General features: G+C 35.4%; 1 non-coding gene across 1 annotated transcript; it reads left to right on the forward strand.

Annotated features, from left to right (window-relative positions):
- Window positions 1-9,244: 9,244 nt before the first annotated feature.
- Window positions 9,245-9,317, forward strand: Trnak-cuu (transfer RNA lysine (anticodon CUU)). The gene has a single exon. It is a non-coding gene; the product is annotated as a tRNA-Lys (tRNA).
- The last annotated feature ends 12,586 nt before the right edge of the window (window positions 9,318-21,903 follow it).

Below are 21,903 nucleotides of genomic sequence, written 5' to 3' on the forward strand. Positions count from 1 at the left end.
TTTACATAGCGGCTAGTTTATACGTACGAGTATATGTATGTTTAGATTTAGAGCTTCCGAGAAATGAAAAGAAAACATACCTGATTTTACAATCGATTTAGTTGTGCTTTCGGCCGTAGGTAAATTTTAAACTAAGTAAATGGTTGCGGTTGTTCAAAAGTTTAATTCAAAATTAATTAACAAATTACAAAATAGATTTGAAACATCATTATTTTTGTTGGCACGTAGTTTTGATTGGTACAACAACTGTAATGGTGGAATATGCGGTGGAGCATTTGGAAGCAATGTCTGAATTATAACTAAGTTTATACAAATTACAAAGTTGAAAGAATAACCAAAGTCGTAAAATCAACAAAGGTTTTAATGATAACCAAAGTTATAAACTTATCAAAGGGGTTATTAATAATCTAGTTTATAAAAATAACGAAAATTGTATAAATAATTAAGATTTAAAAAAAAAACGAAGTTTTCAAAATATGTAACCAAAAATAAATAAATGAAGTTATAAAAGTACGTGTAAATAAAGTTGTAAAAATAATCAAGTTTATGATTAACAAGCAGAATTGTCGTATTTGATAAAACGAAGATCCATTATTAATTTTTAAAAATACCATTATAATGACATCTGCATATCCCATCCTATGGAAGACATCCCCATCCTAAAACAAGGAAAGAGCATGGAGTAAAGACCGATGGCTATCCTATCTTTTCTATCTAAAGGTTTCGAAAGTCTGATAAGTAATCAGATAAAAGATTATATTAAAGACAAGCTTTTATTGAATCCTTTCCAATCTGGATTTCGGTCTGGACATAGTTGTGTTTCAGTTTTGCTCAACGTATCTGATGACATGCTTTAAACAATATAATTACAACTGTGATAACCTTACTCGACTTTTCAAAGGCATTTGACTGTGTAAACCATAATCTTCTCTGTGATAAATTGACGACCCTATTTAGCTTCTCTGACTCAACTTAAAAACTTACTTACTCATAATTGACCAATCGTATGCAAGCCATGTCTTGTTCCTTCCTGGTAATAATGGTGTTCCCCAAGGATCAATCCTTAGACATTTACTGTTTTCATTGTTCATTAATGATCTGCCCTCTGTTTTGTCTTACTGTCAGTTTCATATCAATGCAGATGATGTGCAATTTTCTATATATAAGTTTTCCTGAGATGATGCTTAAGGATGCAATATCTAAAATGAACATTGATTTCCTCCCTGTTAATAATGGTGTTCCACAAGAATCAATACTGGGACCTTTACTGTTTTCATTGTTCATTAATGATCCGCCCTCTGCTGATGATTAAGGATGCAATTTCTTAAATAAACATTGATTTACAGTTTATATATGATTGGTCGACACCGAACGGACTTAAACTCAATCTTGAAAAAACTGAAGCTCTTCCAATTTCAATAAACAAACCAAACCCAGATAATTTCTCTCCCGTTATGTTGAATAATTGCATTATTGAATATATTGTCTAAGTTAGAGATTTAGGTTTGGTCTTTAACAACAGGTTAACTTGGAATAACCATGTCGATACAGTTGTGTCAAAGATTTATGCTTCACTTAGAGGACTATCTGTTACTAATCCGTACTAACTACCCACATTAAATTCAAGCTGGTAAAAGCACTTGTTCTACCTATAATAACATACGGGTGTGAGCTGTATCCTGATCTTGATTCTCAATCAGCTCACAAACTAAAGGTGGCATTTAATGCAAAGCTCAGTTTGTTTTTACCCTACGCAGGTCAATGTCACTTTTCAAGCTCGTCAGCTTTTTAATTGCAATCTGGTAGCTTTCTTTGAATATCGTTGTTGTATTTTACTCTTCAAATGGATTGTTAAAAAGACTCCAAGTTATCTATGTAACATACTTACTATTTGTGTTTCTAGCCGTTCCATTTTATTGCGATCACCCACTTTTACGAGTACGTGTTTGACATCGCGCAGGCAATTTTTTGTTCATGCTGTTAGACTGTGGAGTAACCTTTCCAGTCATGTGAGGGGTAGAATGGAAAACAGAAAGTTTCAAGCAATTTGTTTTGAATATTTCTCGAACTTGAACTGAACATTATTTTAAATTCGACATTTTTAATTTTATTTTCCTTGCTTCTTGATTCAGATAACTTTTAATTAACATGTCTTTTGTTTTCTCTCTTTTTTGTTGCATTCTTAAATTTTTAATTCTTAATTTTAGTCCATTTTTAATGCATTATTAATTTTAACTAATTTTTTGTTAATTTTGTTCACAAACGTTTGTAAATATATCTTTTGTTAATCGTATCTTAAATCGATGTTTATATCGTATACTATTTATAAGTTTAAATTGATTTACAGCTGATATACAAATAAATAAATATCAAAATAGTTTTTGTAATCGGTTCAATTTGTTGCATTAGAAATGTTCAAATTCAATGAAATCTAAGCCAATAGTACGTTCCTATACGTCCATAATTTCACGGTATTTTTTTTTTATTCGGCCATATTTACAGAACCAGTTAGGAAAGCGACTTAAAAAAATATTGTTATACAGATAATAACATCAAAAATTAAAAAAAATTTGTTATAACATTTTTTTCAAAGTTTTGTCGACCCAAAAATATCTCTGGAACCAATAACGCTGGTGACTTCATTTAAAGCGTATATAATACATTGTAGCGTGACACCGAATTGCTATAAATTCGAATAAAATTTAACTCAATTTTTTGTTTAACAAAAAAAAACTGTCAACTTGAATATTTTGGCAAAAAATTAATATTAAATCCAATATAATTGCGTGCATCAAAAAATGAAGTCTTTGACATGTGATACATTTTTTAGATAAACCGAAGTGGAGAGGTGTTATTGTGTCTTATAAAAACCATTGGTTTTAAAAATTATGTAGAATTTTAAGACAAATTGAATTAACAGCATCTTAGTATTTTTGTTAATATTATCATCGTGTCTTCAAATTAAGTTCTGAACCTTCAATATTAAATTTAAACAACACTTCGTCCTTACAAAATATGAAAAATTCCATATGTAGATATGTATTTTCATCTTTATTATGTATTTCTTCATGATGAACCATCTGGATTTCAGTATGATTTATTTAAAATAAAATCTTCTACCTTATTCAAATAATAAAAAAAAAACAAAGGTATCTAAATTGCTTACGTTTTAAATCTATTATTCGAACCCAACCAAATTTTGTTTTCAGCAGCACAAATCATTTTAGCTTACGTATACGTATGTATGTGCATACATATATTCATGTTTGATAGGATTGTGTATAAAAATCTTTCAAGGAAAAAATCCTATTTCCTAGAAATACCTTCACAAAAAAAATTAAATTCAATTTTCTCTCGTTTTGTCATTTATTTTTATATATTTTTTAAGTCGTTTCTGTATTTTGCCCTTGAGAACATATTATTATCCTTTACTCACACGTGTATAAATATAGAAGCACACAATGATTATAATATTCAAATTTGATTTTTATACCTTAAGCTTAATTAGGGAACAAGTTTTGGATTCATACAAAAATCAGCCCTCGAAAAGGAGTCTACTTATATTTTGAAGAAATATATGTATGTAATTTTTTATCCTAAAAATTTATTTTGTACAAAAGATTGGCATAACTTTTAAAATACATTAGTACACACTTTGAATGAGGCATCTAATAGAGTCGTTTAAAAGTTACATGTATAGTACAGTGAGTATTTAAAAAATATAATAAATCTAGTAGACTTCGTCAAAACGGTCTACCTACTTTCAATAAGTGGAGGAAATACGAAACACTATATGCAAAGTTCCTGAAGAAAGAGAAGAAAACCTACATCGAAAACTCAAGTTTTCCCATAAATTTTTGGTGAACCACAAGTTTTCGCAAAACACAAGTTTTATATAAAACCTCTAGAAAACTAGTAGCAATTCAAAGTTGAACTAAACAAACATTCAAATTAATGTAAACAAAACGGCTGATGGCTGCTGTCAAAACAAATATTTCATTTGGAAATAAATTTGGTCTTGGTATGTAATATTATTTATACAACTTCATTACAAAATAAGAATTAATTCTTTTTTTTTACAGAATGTGGAAGAAAAAAGGAAACTTTGGGGGAGCTGCGTGGCAACAGGAAAAAATTTCGGGAAATTAGCCAACGTCGAGAATAAAAGCCCCGGTGACTATTTGCGGCACTGGCGGTTCTTTTATGATCCTCCAGAGTTTTAAACGCTCTTTGAAGCCAATGTTTAAAATTTTTGAAAAGATATTTGAGTCGAAAATCAATTTTTACCAACTTTTATACATTGTTTTTTAGGTTTTTATTTTTTGTACAAAAACTGTCAATTCGATTTTTTTCAATCTTTAACTGAATATTGACAGCAAGATTTTTTGAAAGATAAAAGTAAATTAAAGCCAATATCTCAAAGTTTTGAAAAGATATTTGAGTCGAAAATCAATTTTTACCAACTTTTATAATTTTATTGTTTAGGTTTTTATTTTTTGTAAAAAACTATCAATTCGATTTTTTTTAAAACTTTAATTGCATGTTGACAACAAGATTTTTTGAAAGATAAAAGTAAATTAAAACCAATATCTCAAAGTTTTGAAAAGATATTCGAGTCGAAAATCAACTTTTATAAATTTTTTTATTTGGACTCTAGGGACCTTGAAACGTCGAGAAATGTCAAAATTTTCAATTTGACAAATCGGACCCATTACAATAACTTCCTATGGGAAGTTAATAATAAAGAAGTCCTTGAAAATTGAGTGGGTGTTATTTTAAAACAGAAATTAGAAAAAGTGAAAATTTTGGTTAACCTAAAATATAACGCTAGTGACTTTAATTAAGTGTTCTTTTTTAATTGTGATGTTACATCAATCTGATATAATTTTGAAAAAAAAAATCAATTAACTGTTTTTTATAGATCATAAATACTGAAACAAAATAATTGTAACTTTAAATATCTTACGAACAATAAATAATTTTATCTCAAAAATAAGTGTATGCAACCAAAAATAAAGTTTTTAACATCTGGTCATATTTTGAGAAAATCCTAATTGACAGTTTTTGTACAAAAAATAAAAACATACAAAAAAAACATCAATAAAAGTTACTAAAAATTGATTTTCTAGTTAAATATCTTCTCAAAACTTAAAGATATTGCTTCAAACTAGTTTCATCTATTAAAACTGTATTTTCCGACTTGTAGTAAATTGAAAATTGAAATCTATAAAAAATAGTACGCAAACTATTTCATCACATGCAAAATATTGTTGGTAAATTTTAGTTAATCAACTAAAAACTGATAAGGGGTGGTTTGCGACTCAAGAATTAGAAGAACAAAAGATTATACTATATATGACTTCAAATTATTTATCTCACAAGGAATATTGTTACGGATATTTTGTTAATGTTCTGGGTGGATGTGATACACGTTAATAACCACGTTCTACGGTAAATTGACCTCTAGATCGCTCGATATCACACTTTTTGGCAATTTTCTCTAGGTCTCAGGTTTTTAGGAATAAGCCAGCAACTATTGCCGCTTTAGAAGAGAACATTACTCATGTTATTCACGAGATACCATTTGAACGAGTCCACCAAAATTGTGCCTTCTTAATGGACCACGTGAGACAAAGTATCGGCCAGAACGTACATGATTTCATTTTCGAAAAAGTGTTTTATTTTTCAATATAATTCAAACTTCAAAATTAATCAACTATTATTATATTTATAAGCGATCTGCAATTCGTAATATTATTTCAGATATACAATCCTATCTCACATCAACGTTACGCCGCGCGACGCCTTCAATGTTATTTAGGAGCCCTTTATAAAATGAAATGCTCACATTTTAACATTTCTATCGTCTGTAGGTTCTCGCCTGACATCATCTAGTCACAGACAGACAATTTACAAAAGTTACATTAAAAATCATTTACTTTACAAAATCATGAAGGCATCAAGGAATTTTAATAGATATCATTTCTGTAGCCTACCGTGAGTGTATTTATATTGTGTGTGGCAGATGAATGATTGATATCTTTTGTGCACATAGAACACATCATATTTTGAGACGAAAACACAAGTTTAAAGGTAACGAAAATTAATGTTTTTCGGGTTAGAAAAGTGAAGTTACATAAGTCAACATGTGTAAGTGAGGATGCAAGAAATTGATTACCATTCAAGGAAAATGTTAAGTTGAAGTATAGACACCCAAAAAAGAAAACCAAACATTAAAATTTAATTCGCTAAACAAAAACGTGTATTCCAAAATTTATTCTTGTATTGGAATATTTTTGAAAAAAACAAGGTCCACATTACAGATTCAGCTGTTAAAAGTTGTAAGTTATTAGCCCTTTGTTCTGCATGATTTTGTTCGTCATGCTCCACCAAACTTTCAGTTCTTAAACTGAAACTTTAAATTTTGTGTTGCTGAAAAATAACTATTATTTGGAAAATCCGTTTATGTATGTATGTACTCGTAAGTACGTACGTATAATGCAAATGTTCATTGTTCAACTTGAGTTCTGAAGACGTCGACAATTCCAACGACGGTCGTAATCAACAAGGAGAGAATTATTTTTCGTGCTACGTGATCCTTTTACAAAATAGTCCTTAGCCCACAGAGGACTCATTTTGTTTGCTTCGTTTTCTTACCACACATACGTATACTTTTCTCGCAGCAAGAATAAAAAATCGTCAAATTCAGCACTCTTTTAGCAGACACAAAAAAAGTAAAACATTCACTTTTGCAACAAGTTGCCACGAAGACTATATAATATGTAAGATGTACATATATACTCCATTGCTGTGGCTCTATCCTTTCTCTTGGTGCATGTAACTTGAATTGAATTACATAGTTGAGTTCTGGTTTGTGGATTTGTCATGGGACTTATTCTTTTTTGTCTGAAGGGAAAAAATACTAAGAAGTCCAAGAACCCAATGAAAACTGAGATATAATTGGACTTAAAGTTACATAATGTTGTAAAAAAGTTTTTGTTCTTTGTTCAACATAAACTCCGAAGCCGGAGGCAGTGGTATGAGAAAAGTAGTATAGAACTATTTAAAGGGTATGGCGTATGGTCACTGGTCAGGTCGTCAAGGGTATGGTCAGTTCGAAAGGAGGTTTCTATAATTTTGGCAAACATCAAATGGCTGGAACGTGAGAAATGTTCAATGAAATTCAACTTTATACTTCTACCTACTGCGTATGTTTCGTGATTCGGTCAGTTATTTAAGGGGTATCGGAAAAAAAAACAAAGAAAAAATGTTAACTTCGAAGTTATATGACCGGAAGAAGTTGATTCCAACAAAGGTTTTGTATTTATATAATGGCTGCGGAATCTTGATGCTTTGTCTAAAAAATTACAACAAGAATAAAATTTACGAGAATCGGAATTGCTCTATGTTCACTGTTGTGTATCAAAAGAAGACGCATTTGGAATAATAAGATGGAAATGTTGTGCTATTCAATTTATACACGCAGATATTGAAACTACGTTACCACTACTCATTCAATGCACTAAATCAATACATTTCACTTTTTGTCCTCAGAATAGTTTCTCGTTTCCAAAAGTTAGTGATTTAATAACTACTCAAGCGAGAGTAAAAAAACATGAATTGTATGTCCTGATTTTATAGCTATAGCTTTCTGATGTTGAATCTTCTATTTTCGACTCCTTGTAGCAGAGTTTGGAGTCCAATCTATAGATACATTTTGGATTCTAGAGTAATTAACTTAGATTAGAAGTTGAATAATAACTCGATCCTTTTGCTCTAGTCTGTATTATTATTAGCAGGCCAATTCGAGACTAGGCGTTGAAAGACAATTTGCTTCCAGCACATTTTGCTATTAATTCAATGCTGCCAATGAGTGGACATGACTCCTCCTGAACTTGAAAGCATATACGATTCTATGGGGCGAGCGAGTCTTCTTTCGCTCTCGTACATTTCCGAGAATACTTAAAGATCTTGTCATCTGGATAGTGTTTCCATTTTGTTCTGAAAAGGTGTACTTCAACGCTGGCAAATACATGAGCAAGCTTTTCCCTCTGTCTTATTCTACTGGTCTCATTCCAAGTGGATGGAAAACAACATTTTTCCAGGCTGTCGCTTAAATAGGTGAATCCTCCTCAACCACTTATTATCGTCCAATTGCACTTATGGCCTTTCTTTCCACGGTCATGAAAATGATGATTAATTTTCAGCTTAAAAAATATTTTGAAGAACGAAAGCAGAACGTGATCTCATTGTTTATCTCACCAACCAGTGGAACAAATATTTACATAAGTTTATAGAAAGATCGATTTTTGCACTTGATACTTCAAAGAAATTTGATAAAGTTTGGCATCAAACTCTCTCATTGAAAATGATTTAGTATTGATTAATCTCTTCTTTGTTGGTTTAGAACTTATTATACACTTAATAAACGCTGGCTAAATTCTTTCTTATTTTTATAAATAGACAGAAACTTCTAACCCACATCAATGTTTTGCTAAAGACAGTACCCTCAGATTTACATATTTATTCCTATATTTCCATCCTTGTCTTTCCGATGACGACTATAAACGAATGTTGATTCAATGAATCATAAGATTTTTAATTCAAATTTTCTTATATTGTTTGCACATGACCATAATAGATATACTCGTGCTTGACAATTTTTCAAAGACTAAAATTAAAGTTTGCTTATTTCAAGTTCAAAGTAGATCAATACTCCGGCGTTCAAGACCACAAACACAAATTTCCAACTAATTTGACATTTAAAAGTAGTTCTACAATTTTTAATTTGGCTATCCATTTCCTGACTTAAAGATGTTATATGTCACGGTACTTTAGGACCACTGATGTGTAACTTCTGATGCAGTGGGAAGCTCCTCACTTTCTTAAGACTCACCTTATCCCCTAAACTACCTTTTAACTTGAAATGTAAACATTTTCTAAAAATAATTATAAGGTGTTTTTTAAGCTGCATGACAAGTTTGCATGGTTGTTGTTTAAGTTTTGGCAGGTGGAGAACATCAAATTATATGCCTGTGTGATGAATGTACTTCTACGATTCTATGAGCAGTTGATCGCTCTTTGTGTCGATTGTACAATATAAACACAGTTTAGCAATATACACATTTTTAAGTCCTAAAAGCGCTCTCCCGAAATTTTGTATATTCTAACTAAGGGAAAAAACATCAATTTATTGCAAAATAATTTTGGGCAACTTCATTTCAGTATCCTATCTTGATAACTGGCCCGGCTAGCTCAGTCGGTAGAGCATGAGACTCTTAATCTCAGGGTCGTGGGTTCGAGCCCCACGTTGGGCGCCAATTGTTGTAAAATTAACAAACCCGAATTATATTATGATATTACTTTATTATTTATGTTGGCGGAAAAATGATCCGCAAATTAAACAAAACAAAACACAATAAAACAAAACGAAATTATTTATAATAACAATTGGTAGGTAGCCGGCGCGCACGAGTGGATACCTACTTATTGAAAACAATTGACAAATGTCAAATTCCAAAAAGGTTGGTTTGTTAATTTAACAACCGACAGCAAAAACAGTGCTGTCACCCAGTAGCTCAGTTTGGGGGTGGGTTTGGAAAAGGTGGATTTTATTAATCGAACTCGATTAATAAAATCGAAATTAATTATTAAATTAATAAAAGGCACTACACAGGGGCGTAGCAAAAAAAATAATGAAAATGGGCGCCAGGAAGTATTATGGTACTTACCATCACCAATCAAGATAAATAATTAAAAAGAGCGAAAATTAACTTCCCAAAAAAATAAAATAAACTTCAAGATCAATTCTTCACCTAGAAAGGTTAAGATATTTTATTTTGTATCTGGGAAACCTTTATAGATATAGGGATAAAACCCAGAATTTTTTCAAAAAAATATTTATACAATTTAAGATGATACAAAAAAACAAAAAGAACAATTGGGTTGTGCACCAAGAACACAAAGAAAGGTCACCTTGGGAAAGTTCCCAAAGAACAAAAGAACAAAGGTCGCGGGTCCCGCAATCTCGGGAGACAAAGTGTTGTGAAAAATAACGAACCGAATATTACGATGGCGGATTGATTATCCGCAAACTCAAAAGATTGTAATAAAAAAACGAAAACGAATTAAAATTGAATAAAATAGGTAGCCGACGCGCACGAGTAGTACCTATTTGTGATTTATCTAAATCAAAGACAACTGTCAGACGCGAAAAGGTTTGTTCGTCAATTTCCTCACAGACAGCAAAAGCAGTGCTGTCGCCCGATAGCTCAGTTTTGGGGTGGGTTTAATTAATTGGGAACAAGGTTAATTTTATTAATCGAAATTATCAAATTAATTTGATAGTGGGTTGCGAATAGGGTGTTCTTGAAATATGTATAAAATCAAATTTAGAAGGAACAAGATGGGCGCCAGTAATTTTTTTTGTAAAAAAAGGAAATTACAAACCTTTTGGAGCGGAACCGACCAGAACAATTTGTGAACAAATAAAAAAATGTTTTAAATGGATGGAATATTTTTAATTGTTTTCGATTTTGCTTGGGAAACCTTACAAGTAGGATTAAAACCCAAGATCTTTTAAGAATTTTTAAGAACAAAGAGTTGGTGTATGACACCGAAGATGGACCGTTAACCTTTTGTCCCTACTGGACAAAGAAAATTTCTAATTACGGGACGCGAGTTCCGCTTTCTCGGAATTGCCTTTTTTTTCTTTTTCGAAACGAAAGTCCAACGATTATAACACGATTCTCAATAGTTATTACCACGACAAATAAAAGGAATTCTACTTTTTTAACACCAATTAAATACTTATCTTTTCTGGATATCCTGCCAAAGTGCCAACTTCCCTCTCCTAGCTGTTTTATTTTTCAATCCTTTTTTTTTCTCTTCTTCTTCTTAATCAAAATTTTTAAAATTTTTCACTTCCAACAACACTTGAATTTCTTAACTTCTCAAAGTTTTTCCTTTTTTTTTTCTTTCTTTCAATTTCTTGAACCTCCGGTTCAGATTCTATCTCGCAAAAAAGTGATCTTCCAGGCTTTCACCTTGCCTTGATGACCTCTCCTTTTTCTTCCATTCCCACATGCTTTCGGCCAATCAGAAAGTGTGGGTCTCTATCGCGTTTTAATTCAGCTTCACCTAGCTTATTTGCAAGAGTGAGCGAACGCAGTTGAGACACCACTACTTTTCCTACTCGCACGTTTCACCCCAGCTTTATGCACTACCACTGTCATTGAATTCGCCGACCTCTAGTACTTCTTCCAGTGAGCGGGAATTCAATGGTTGCATTCAGCCACCCTATTAACACCCCCATAATTTTGGAGAAACTTTGATAAGTCGCACGAAACTCAAGTGTTTAACGCGTTCTTTTTTTTTTTGTACGAAATTACAATTATGTAAAAATGTTTATTTTAACTATCGGAGGGTGGAAGTTGGCAGTGGTTTTTGATCTCGCGATTTTACTCTATTTGTCGTTGGACTTTCGCGCAGACTAGGGGATTAGGGACTCGTGTTAACGTTCCATCTTTTACATAACGAAATTGATTTATGTTGGGCATGCAGCCATTCTCATATGAGTAACATCAGCAATCGAGGACCAAGTGTCACTCGTGCCCCTTTTTGTTTGTTGGTTTTGGTGTGACCAGACCACTTGTCTGTCACCTTGGTTGGTATTCGTGCAGACCGTCTGTCTTTCCAGCAATCACTTTGTGGACCGCCCGTCGCACAAATGTACCATTTTGTCCACACCTAATTTTGGTTGCTTTTCCATTATATATTAAGAGCAGGACACTGACTGATGGAAGACAGGATTCAACTGAACTCTTAGAATATATTGGAGCCACAACGAAAAACGGAAGGTTAAAAGGGAACGGGATATAGAGTAGGTGAGTGAAACTTGTTGTGGTAAATTTTACCGCAACAAATCCCACCCTTACCTCCTAGAAAATGTGTTAACAATTCTGTAACACATTTTCTAAAGGATACCCAGGTAATGGAAAAGAAGATAAAGGATGTTCCATCAAAAAAAAAAATATCAAAAGACAAAAATGTTACATTAGAGATAATTACAAAAAAACTACTTTAAACTACTCTCTTCGGATGCATCGGTATTCGGTATACGATTTCAGATCCTTAACGTGCCATGTTCCGCGTTCTTTACCATTAATATCTTTTAACACGTACGTCCAAGGTGACACACGTTTTTTAATTTCAAACGGACCGACAAACTTCGGTGCTAATTTGGCAGCATAGTAATTCGCGGCATCCGATAAAGTAAAGTTTCTACGCCATACCAGGTCGCCGGGGTGATACTGAACATCACGCCGTCGAAGATTGTAGGCCTCAGCAGCTCTTTTTGATGCTGCTTGTAATTTGTTTTCAATATCGATTCGGAGTTCTTTGAATCTTTTTTCGATCTCCCCAGGATCTTGAAAGTTCTCAGTATTTTCTCGTAAAGATGGTTCTTCTCGACCTGAAGTCACCATATCCCTCCCAAAATTCGCGTAGTAAGGTGAAACACCTAAAACCTCATGTTGTGACGTGCGAATAGCACACGCCACCTTGCTGAGCTGTAAATCCCACACTCTGTGGTTTTCTGCGACGTATGCCCTTAACGTCGTCTTTAGGATCTGATTGATCCTCTCCGCAGGATTCGCCTGTGGGTGATAATGGGCTGTAAATTTTAATTGTGACGCGTACGCCTGGCAAAGCGTTTTCAGTTCCTTTGATCGGAACTGAGGACCGTTGTCACTCACGATCACTTTAGGGATGCCAAATAAAAGAAATACGTTGTCTTCCAATTCCCTAACTATGGCCTTTGCAGTGGCCGACCTCAAAGCGAACAGCAGTGGAAATTTAGTAAAGTAATCTACCACCGTCAGGATATAGATAAAACCCCTACTCGACTTCGGAAGTGGACCTACCAAATCAATGCAAATCATTTCCCACGGTGCTTTAATACCTATCCTCTCCGTCATTAATCCAGCTGGTTTCTCATTCACCGGCTTTACTTGTTGGCAAACTTTGCAACTCCTAACATATTTAGTTATATCGGCTCTCATTTTTGGCCAATAAAACTTCGCCCCAATTCTGGCAAAGGTTTTCCTAACGCCCATGTGTCCTGCTAATGGACTATCGTGGTTCTCTTGTAAAACAGCTAGCCTATCATTTTTCCCTATAACTCTCTTCCATTCTTGATTGTTTTCGTGAACTACCACATGATTCGCCTTCACGAGTTTGAACAACTGGCCTTGTTCAACTCGCCAGGCTGGGTATCTAAGGGGATTTGTATTTACCGCTAAAATCATTTTCTTCACCCAAGGGTCTGAATCCTCATCTGAGATACCACCCAACTGTGGCACTCCCCGAGAGAGCATATCCGGGACTACATGGTCCTTGCCCTTACGGTGAATGATTTCAAAGTCGAATTGTTGAAGCCTAATTGCCCATCGGGCCAACCTACCCTGCGGATCTTTAAGATTGCTTAACCATACCAAGGAGTAATGATCCGTCACAACCGTAAATCGAACTCCTTCAATGTACGGTCGCAACTTCTCAACGGCCCAAAGTACAGCCAAGCATTCTTTCTCTGTTGTACTATAGTTTTTCTCGTTCCTATTTAGAGACCTACTAAGGTAACAGACAACCTTTTCTCCCTCATCGAAGTTTTGTGAAAGTACTGCACCGATACCGAAATCTGACGCGTCTGTTTGAACGACAAAAGGTCGTTTAAAATCTGGGCAAGTGAGTATAGGTGCTGTCACCAGACACTCTTTTGCCTTCCTAAAGCTACCCTCACATTCCTGAGTCCAAATAAACTTTTTATTTTTCTTTAATAAGTCTGATAAAGGCCGGAGTAATTCGGCAAAATTTGGTACAAAACGACGGTACCATGAAACAGTCCCTATAAAACTCCTAACCTCTTTTACATTCCTCGGTGCTGGGATCCTAACCATGCTTTCCACTTTCTCTGGATCTACATGTAAACCATTCCGATCCACTATATACCCTAAAAATTTTAAAGATGGCATGCAAAAATTGCATTTTTCCCTACTGACTTTTAACCCCGCTCCACTCAACCTTTTCATCACCTCATTAAGAATTTCCAGATGTTTTTCGAAATTATCTGCAATGATGATGATGTCGTCTAAATAGACGAAAACGAATGGTTCAAGATCGGCACCCAAAACTGTGTCGATAAATCTTTGCCAAGTCGCAGGTGAATTATGAAGCCCGAAAGGCATTCTTTTAAACTGGAAAAGGCCCCTCCCTGGTACCGTAAAGGCAGTATAGGGCTTCGATTCCTCTTCCATAGGAATCTGCCAATACGCGGATTTAATATCGAGCGAGGACAAGAACCTCGCACCTCTTAGTCTATCTAAAATCGCGTTAATATATGGTAGTGGATAAGCATCCCTATCTGTATTCTTATTTAGCTTCCTATAGTCCACACAGAACCTATAGGAGCCATCCTTCTTTTTAACTAATAGTATTGGAGATGACCAAGCACTTGTCGATCTCTCAATAACTCCTGCCTCTAACATTTCATTTAATTCCCTATCTATATGTAACTGCATTGCCGGAGAAACCGGATAATACCGTTGTTTAATCGGTTCCGCCGACGTTCTAATTTTGTGTTGCACCATTGTTGTACACCCTAAGCCTTCCGGCATTTTCCTGAACGATTCTTCGATAAGTTCATCTAACAGTTTAATTTCCCTATCACTCAATTCAGAACGTTCTGTAATAGAACAAATCGAAACCGGCTGTTCCGAAAAATTCCATTCACGCGATCTTAAATCCGGGACAATTCCCGATAAAGCCCAAAAATCGGCACCCAAAATCAACGTGAGTGGTAGAGTTGGTATCACTAGACAGTCCATAAATACCGCTTTGTCTTCTACTACAATTGGAAGAGAAATTGTCCCTAAAACCTCAACACCTTTTCCGTCAGCTAAACGTACGCTGCGGACCATATCTGTCTTTACTGAAAGACCTAAATTCTGTAATATCTTCCAAGAGTCCCTACCTATTATGGTTCTAGAAGCTCCTGAGTCTAATAAACCTAAAAAACTAGTACCATAAATTCTAACACTCAAAAATGGTCTCCTATCACTACCGTTTGCCTCCAAAGTAAAACCTAAGTGAATTTGATCTGCCAGCTGGTTCTCAGCAGGCAACCTATTCACTTTCTGCGGACTTCCCGCCCTGCTGGCGCAAGAGCCCGTTGCCCGTTTCCCGAGCAGCGACGACAATTCTGTCTCTTAACCCCTAACTGCCCACAACCAAAGCAACGCCTAGGAGCGGAACACCTATTTGCAAAATGGCCTGATCCATTGCAATTGTAACATCTCAGCGAAGAGTTTCGACTTGAAGAACTGGCCTGATTTTTGGTTTGGTCATTCCCCACAACAACCGAAACCATTGGAGTTTCCATACCTACATATGCTAGATCCGGTTCTAGCAGATTCCTATTATCCCTAACACTAGGTGGTGGAAGATACGATTCCACGTTTGCCCTTACCGCTTCTAGATTTCTTCCTAATGCAACCAAGTCGGGAACACAACTTGGTTTAGCCAAACCAAGCTGGGTTTGGTAGAAAGGTGTCAAGTTCCTTTGGATCATTGACAACTTCCTACTTTCCGATATTGGTTCAGTTAGCCTGCCAAACAGATTTTGCATTGTCGCCACATAGACTCCAATGGATTCATCTTTGCCTTGTGTGCGACGCCTAATCTCATCTAAGAGTGAATCATCATAATTCGGTGGGAGGAATTCCAGCTTCAACTCCCTGACTAATTCTGGCCACGAATTAACCGACAACCTAATAGCTCTATACCAAATAAGAGCTTTGCCCACAAAAAGCTCAACTGCTGCCTTAAAAAGTTGGGTTTCTGAAACCCCTCTAGCTGAACGTATTTCCTGAAGTCTTTCTAAAAACGAGTTCACTGAGGCACCACAGCGCTCTCCAGTGAACTTCACATCCCATTTCGAAATATTTTGAAATTTGTCCCTACTCTCTATGACCTGTTCTAAAATCGTACTATCCTGACTAATAACGTTGCTCTTATTCCCTTCGCTACTAATGGCATTTCCTAATCCCCTCGTTGTACCTATTGGTCTTCATCGAATCCTTTAGGCATTTTCCTTCATTGATTTTCTCATCATCTTTATCGGTCTCCTCATCCCCTTCCAATTCTGCCATAGCCATTATCAAGCTGTTTTTCAATGCTGCCCTACTCTTCTCCTGTGTTTCATTTTCTGGTAAGGCCCTATCAATCCTGCGTAAACCCCATTCTATCTTTGTTAAGATCTTTAAGTATTCTTTAGAAGGGTTTTCCAAAAGTTTCCCTATTTCTCCTAGTTTCTTTTCCACGGCTTGGGAATCCTCTTCGAATTTGAAAGGGTAACCAGGAAGTGTAAAAGAATTCCTGCGTTCTAATTTCAATGCTGCTCTAAGCGTCTTGCGCATCTCTTCTACCGTCCCTACTGTCAATCCACGACATTGTATTTCGTAGATTATCTCGTCTTGCGATAATCTATTTACTTGACTACTCTCCATTTTAAGTTAAAAAAAAAACTAAAAAGTTAGATAAATCAATTACACAACCCTTAAATAATCCCTCCAACGTTACAGTAAAATAAACAAAATTTATCAAACACAATTTCCAAGTAAAAAAAGTCGTCACTAAAATTACCACTGGAATGCCCTGTTCCAAAATAAAAAGAGAAAATCGGTCCGATTATTGTTACCTAATTTCAAACTAAATTATCTTACAAAAAAAACTAATCGAAAATAAAACTTAAAAAAGTACTTAAAATTTTCTAAAAGTTGCAACCCAGAAAAAGATACTATATCGATACGGCAACTCTGATCGATAGTTCACCACACTGCAAAATAATTGCCCACACCTGTCAGAAATATGTTCTCTCAAAACAAAATGGATGCCCCGAATAAATTAGAAATAAAATATAAAAGTATATACATATATATAATAAAATGTAAATATTGAAAAAGTAAATATCACACAGCACAATAACTACAGTAAAATGAAAATATAGATAAAAACCTTATTCCATAGAAAATCCTCAATTTCCTTTTTTCTTTTTGTCTTCGTGACGTAAACAAATCTTCAAGCCCAGGCTATTTACTCCACTAGCAACTTTTAATATGTTTGGGATTCCTTTCCAACCCAAATACTTTTCATACAATGTAGATACCTATATAAAAGAAAAACAAAACACCAAGTAAAAAGTCTTATATAATTATTATAAATATAAACACTTCCCTAGGGATTCACAAACACAAACTATGAAGTGCAATTTAAACACTTTTCTATGCACACAAAGGATACAGACAAGCCCCACGTTTGGACGCCAATTGTTGTGAAAAATAACGAACCGAATATTACGATGGCGGATTGATTATCCGCAAACTCAAAAGATTGTAATAAAAAAACGAAAACGAATTAAAATTGAATAAAATAGGTAGCCGACGCGCACGAGTAGTACCTATTTGTGATTTATCTAAATCAAAGACAACTGTCAGACGCGAAAAGGTTTGTTCGTCAATTTCCTCACAGACAGCAAAAGCAGTGCTGTCGCCCGATAGCTCAGTTTTGGGGTGGGTTTAATTAATTGGGAACAAGGTTAATTTTATTAATCGAAATTATCAAATTAATTTGATAGTGGGTTGCGAATAGGGTGTTCTTGAAATATGTATAAAATCAAATTTAGAAGGAACAAGATGGGCGCCAGTAATTTTTTTTGTAAAAAAAGGAAATTACAAACCTTTTGGAGCGGAACCGACCAGAACAATTTGTGAACAAATAAAAAAATGTTTTAAATGGATGGAATATTTTTAATTGTTTTCGATTTTGCTTGGGAAACCTTACAAGTAGGATTAAAACCCAAGATCTTTTAAGAATTTTTAAGAACAAAGAGTTGGTGTATGACACCGAAGATGGACCGTTAACCTTTTGTCCCTACTGGACAAAGAAAATTTCTAATTACGGGACGCGAGTTCCGCTTTCTCGGAATTGCCTTTTTTTTCTTTTTCGAAACGAAAGTCCAACGATTATAACACGATTCTCAATAGTTATTACCACGACAAATAAAAGGAATTCTACTTTTTTAACACCAATTAAATACTTATCTTTTCTGGATATCCTGCCAAAGTGCCAACTTCCCTCTCCTAGCTGTTTTATTTTTCAATCCTTTTTTTTTTTCTCTTCTTCTTCTTAATCAAAATTTTTAAAATTTTTCACTTCCAACAACACTTGAATTTCTTAACTTCTCAAAGTTTTTCCTTTTTTTTTTCTTTCTTTCAATTTCTTGAACCTCCGGTTCAGATTCTATCTCGCAAAAAAGTGATCTTCCAGGCTTTCACCTTGCCTTGATGACCTCTCCTTTTTCTTCCATTCCCACATGCTTTCGGCCAATCAGAAAGTGTGGGTCTCTATCGCGTTTTAATTCAGCTTCACCTAGCTTATTTGCAAGAGTGAGCGAACGCAGTTGAGACACCACTACTTTTCCTACTCGCACGTTTCACCCCAGCTTTATGCACTACCACTGTCATTGAATTCGCCGACCTCTAGTACTTCTTCTAGTGAGCGGGAATGCAATGGTTGCATTCAGCCACCCTATTAACACCCCCATAATTTTGGAGAAACTTTGATAAGTCGCACGAAACTCAAGTGTTTAACGCGTTCTTTTTTTTTTTGTACGAAATTACAATTATGTAAAAATGTTTATTTTAACTATCGGAGGGTGGAAGTTGGCAGTGGTTTTTGATCTCGCGATTTTACTCTATTTGTCGTTGGACTTTCGCGCAGACTAGGGGATTAGGGACTCGTGTTAACGTTCCATCTTTTACATAACGAAATTGATTTATGTTGGGCATGCAGCCATTCTCATATGAGTAACATCAGCAATCGAGGACCAAGTGTCACTCGTGCCCCTTTTTGTTTGTTGGTTTTGGTGTGACCAGACCACTTGTCTGTCACCTTGGTTGATATTCGTGCAGACCGTCTGTCTTTCCAGCAATCACTTTGTGGACCGCCCGTCGCACAAATGTACCATTTTGTCCACACCTAATTTTGGTTGCTTTTCCATTATATATTAAGAGCAGGACACTGACTGATGGAAGACAGGATTCAACTGAACTCTTAGAATATATTGGAGCCACAACGAAAAACGGAAGGTTAAAAGGGAACGGGATATAGAGTAGGTGAGTGAAACTTGTTGTGGTAAATTTTACCGCAACAAAAGAAATCGGCCGAAAGTCTAACGGATTAAATTTTGGCTTTTTATAGCCAACCACAAATTAAAAGTAACGATAAAAAAAAGCACAAACTCACTCGACAAAAAAAGAATATACTTAGCTTCCTTAGTTTACGATAATCGATCCTGCCTCTCCTTTTCCCTTTTTTTACCAATCACGCTTTCCTCAAATTTTATGTCTGGTTTTTTTCCAATTTTTAATTTTAATTAATTATATCCAAACACAAAAAAAACTAACACGATTCTTCTTATTTTTTTTTCTCTTCCAAAAATTTTTCACTCCTTTTTATTTTAAACCTCACTCTTCTTCGCTTCTCTAAAAAGTGCCATATTCATGGCGAACTTTCCTCATCCAATAGCCACGACAAGTTTGCCATCCTACTCTGACCTTTTGTTATGATCTGGTTTTCTCTTTCGGTCTAACTGCGACACCCGGCTTTTTCGCTGGGGTGCATGCCGATTCAAAAACCAGTCAAACCTTTGTGGTCTCTTTCACATTGGTGATTTGAACACCAACCTTGGCTTAATGAACGAGTTCAGTTCAATTGGTCTAAAAAGTAAACGAAACATTTTTGAAAGTTCGCGAATAAAATTCCCCAGCCCAAACCGGCCCAGTTTAATAACTTGAGGAAAGCGTTTTCAATCAAGATTAAGAGGCAGAATCCGATAGTTTGAAATTTATACTATAAACCCTTAGACTTTCGTGCAGACACTTTTAGGAAAAGGGAAAAACACATCGCAAGCTGACCTTACTTAGTATTCCGACACTTTACGTTGGGCATTAAGCCATACTAATTTTAGGTTGGTGTGCCAATTATACAAAGGATGCACACTTTCGTTCTTGTCCTTGTGTGAACCACCTGTCACACACTCAATAGGCCGTAACCGTGACTCATCCGTCACACAATTGTGTATTTTGTGACCGCCCGTCACAAATTGCTAAGTGAATATGTGGACCCTCTGTCACACAACCGCATTAAAATTGAAACCTATTTTGTTTGCTTTTCCAAAATACAATAAGAGCAGGTCACTGACTGATGGAAAGCAGGATTCTACTGAACTCTTAAAATATTTTGGAGCCGCAACGAGGGAAGGAAGGTTAAAAAAGGAAAAAAAGGATACGAGATAGGCTAGTGAAACTTGTTGTGGTAAATTTTACCGCAACACCCTTATTTGTGTAGGTTAGGTTAGGTTAGGTTAAAGAGGCTGTTGGTTGTGAAGTCCAACACACTTAGAACAAAGTATGGTCCCTTGTGATACCACATGGATAACTTGATCAGCTTAACTCGTCGAACCAATTGAAGCTCCGAATGAAGCGTAGGAAACAAATAATGTATGAATTTTTTAGATCGCTGGTATCGTTGAAGTAGTAGTCTCCAAGGTGGATTCTACGTCTTTGTGACGGACAGGACATGTGCACAGAAGATGAGAGATTGTCTCCTCCTCGTCCATGCAACTCCTACAAAAATCAATTCGAAGAGCATGCCTTCCTATCCAGCAGTGCCCAGTCTGGACACCAATAACGTAGCTAATGTGCAATCTACTCAGAGAGATTAATTGTTTTGAGCGCCTGGCGCTAAGATTAGGCCAAATTAGTTTAGTCGCTAAACAGGTGGTGGTGTTATTCCACCTGAAGTTTGTTTTCTCTATTGTATCTTACTTTATCATGAGTTTACATGTAGCTAAGGGGATACCAATGCTCGCATTGTGATCCAGCAGAGGTAAAGTTGTTCCGCTTTTTGCAAGTTCATCAGCTTTGCAATTTCCTGGAATGTCTCTATGGCCCAGCACCCAGAGAAGATGAATGTTGAACTGTGTAGGCATCTCCGTAAGAGATAATCGACAATTAAGGGCTATTAGTGAGTTAGTGGAGACAGATTCTAGGGACTTTAACGTAGCTTGGCTATCCGAGAAGATGCGTATATCATTAGTTGATGATTAGGAGAGACTTAAGTTTAGTCTATCAGATTATACGCCTCCACCAACCCCATCCTCCGTTTTTGATCCGTCTTCTGTATAAAAGTATATAGTATCATCGTTCAAGAATAATGTATTCTCCCAAGAAGACCTGGGAGGTATAGTCACTTTGAAGCTATAGTTATTAAACTGAGGATGAGATATGGTGAAGTCAATATTACTGTTTATAGTTCTGAACGAGTTCAAAATAGTAGTGTGGCCAATTCCATTATTGATCCACAGAAAGGAGGCTTGAAGCCGTATGACTGTATTAGCGGCCGTTTGCTTGCTGAAAATGTCCAGCGGTATTAGATGGAACAGGGCTACTGTGGCCTTGTTTATTCTCTCTTGAATATTAGGTTTTCAACTTAATTTCTTATCCAAAATAAAACCGAAGTATTTTGCTTGGTCAGAGAATTTAAGTGGTACACCGTTTATGAGGGGAGGGTCAATAAGTGGGACTTTGTATTTCCTTGTGAAGAGGAAAAGGTCGGTTTTTTGTAGGTTAACGCCTGTTGCAAATGACAAAAATTACTCTATGACAAAAATTACTCTTGGAGGATTTGTCAATTCCTCGCAAGAGCCAGTACTCGTAAAAACTTTTGGTGGAACAGGCAGGGATTAAACCAAAGACCTCTAACATACCAATCCAATGTTAGAACATT

Source organism: Eupeodes corollae, chromosome 3 (genome assembly GCF_945859685.1).
Source record: "Eupeodes corollae chromosome 3, idEupCoro1.1, whole genome shotgun sequence".
In the NCBI taxonomy this organism is placed as follows: Eukaryota; Metazoa; Arthropoda; class Insecta; order Diptera; family Syrphidae; genus Eupeodes; species Eupeodes corollae.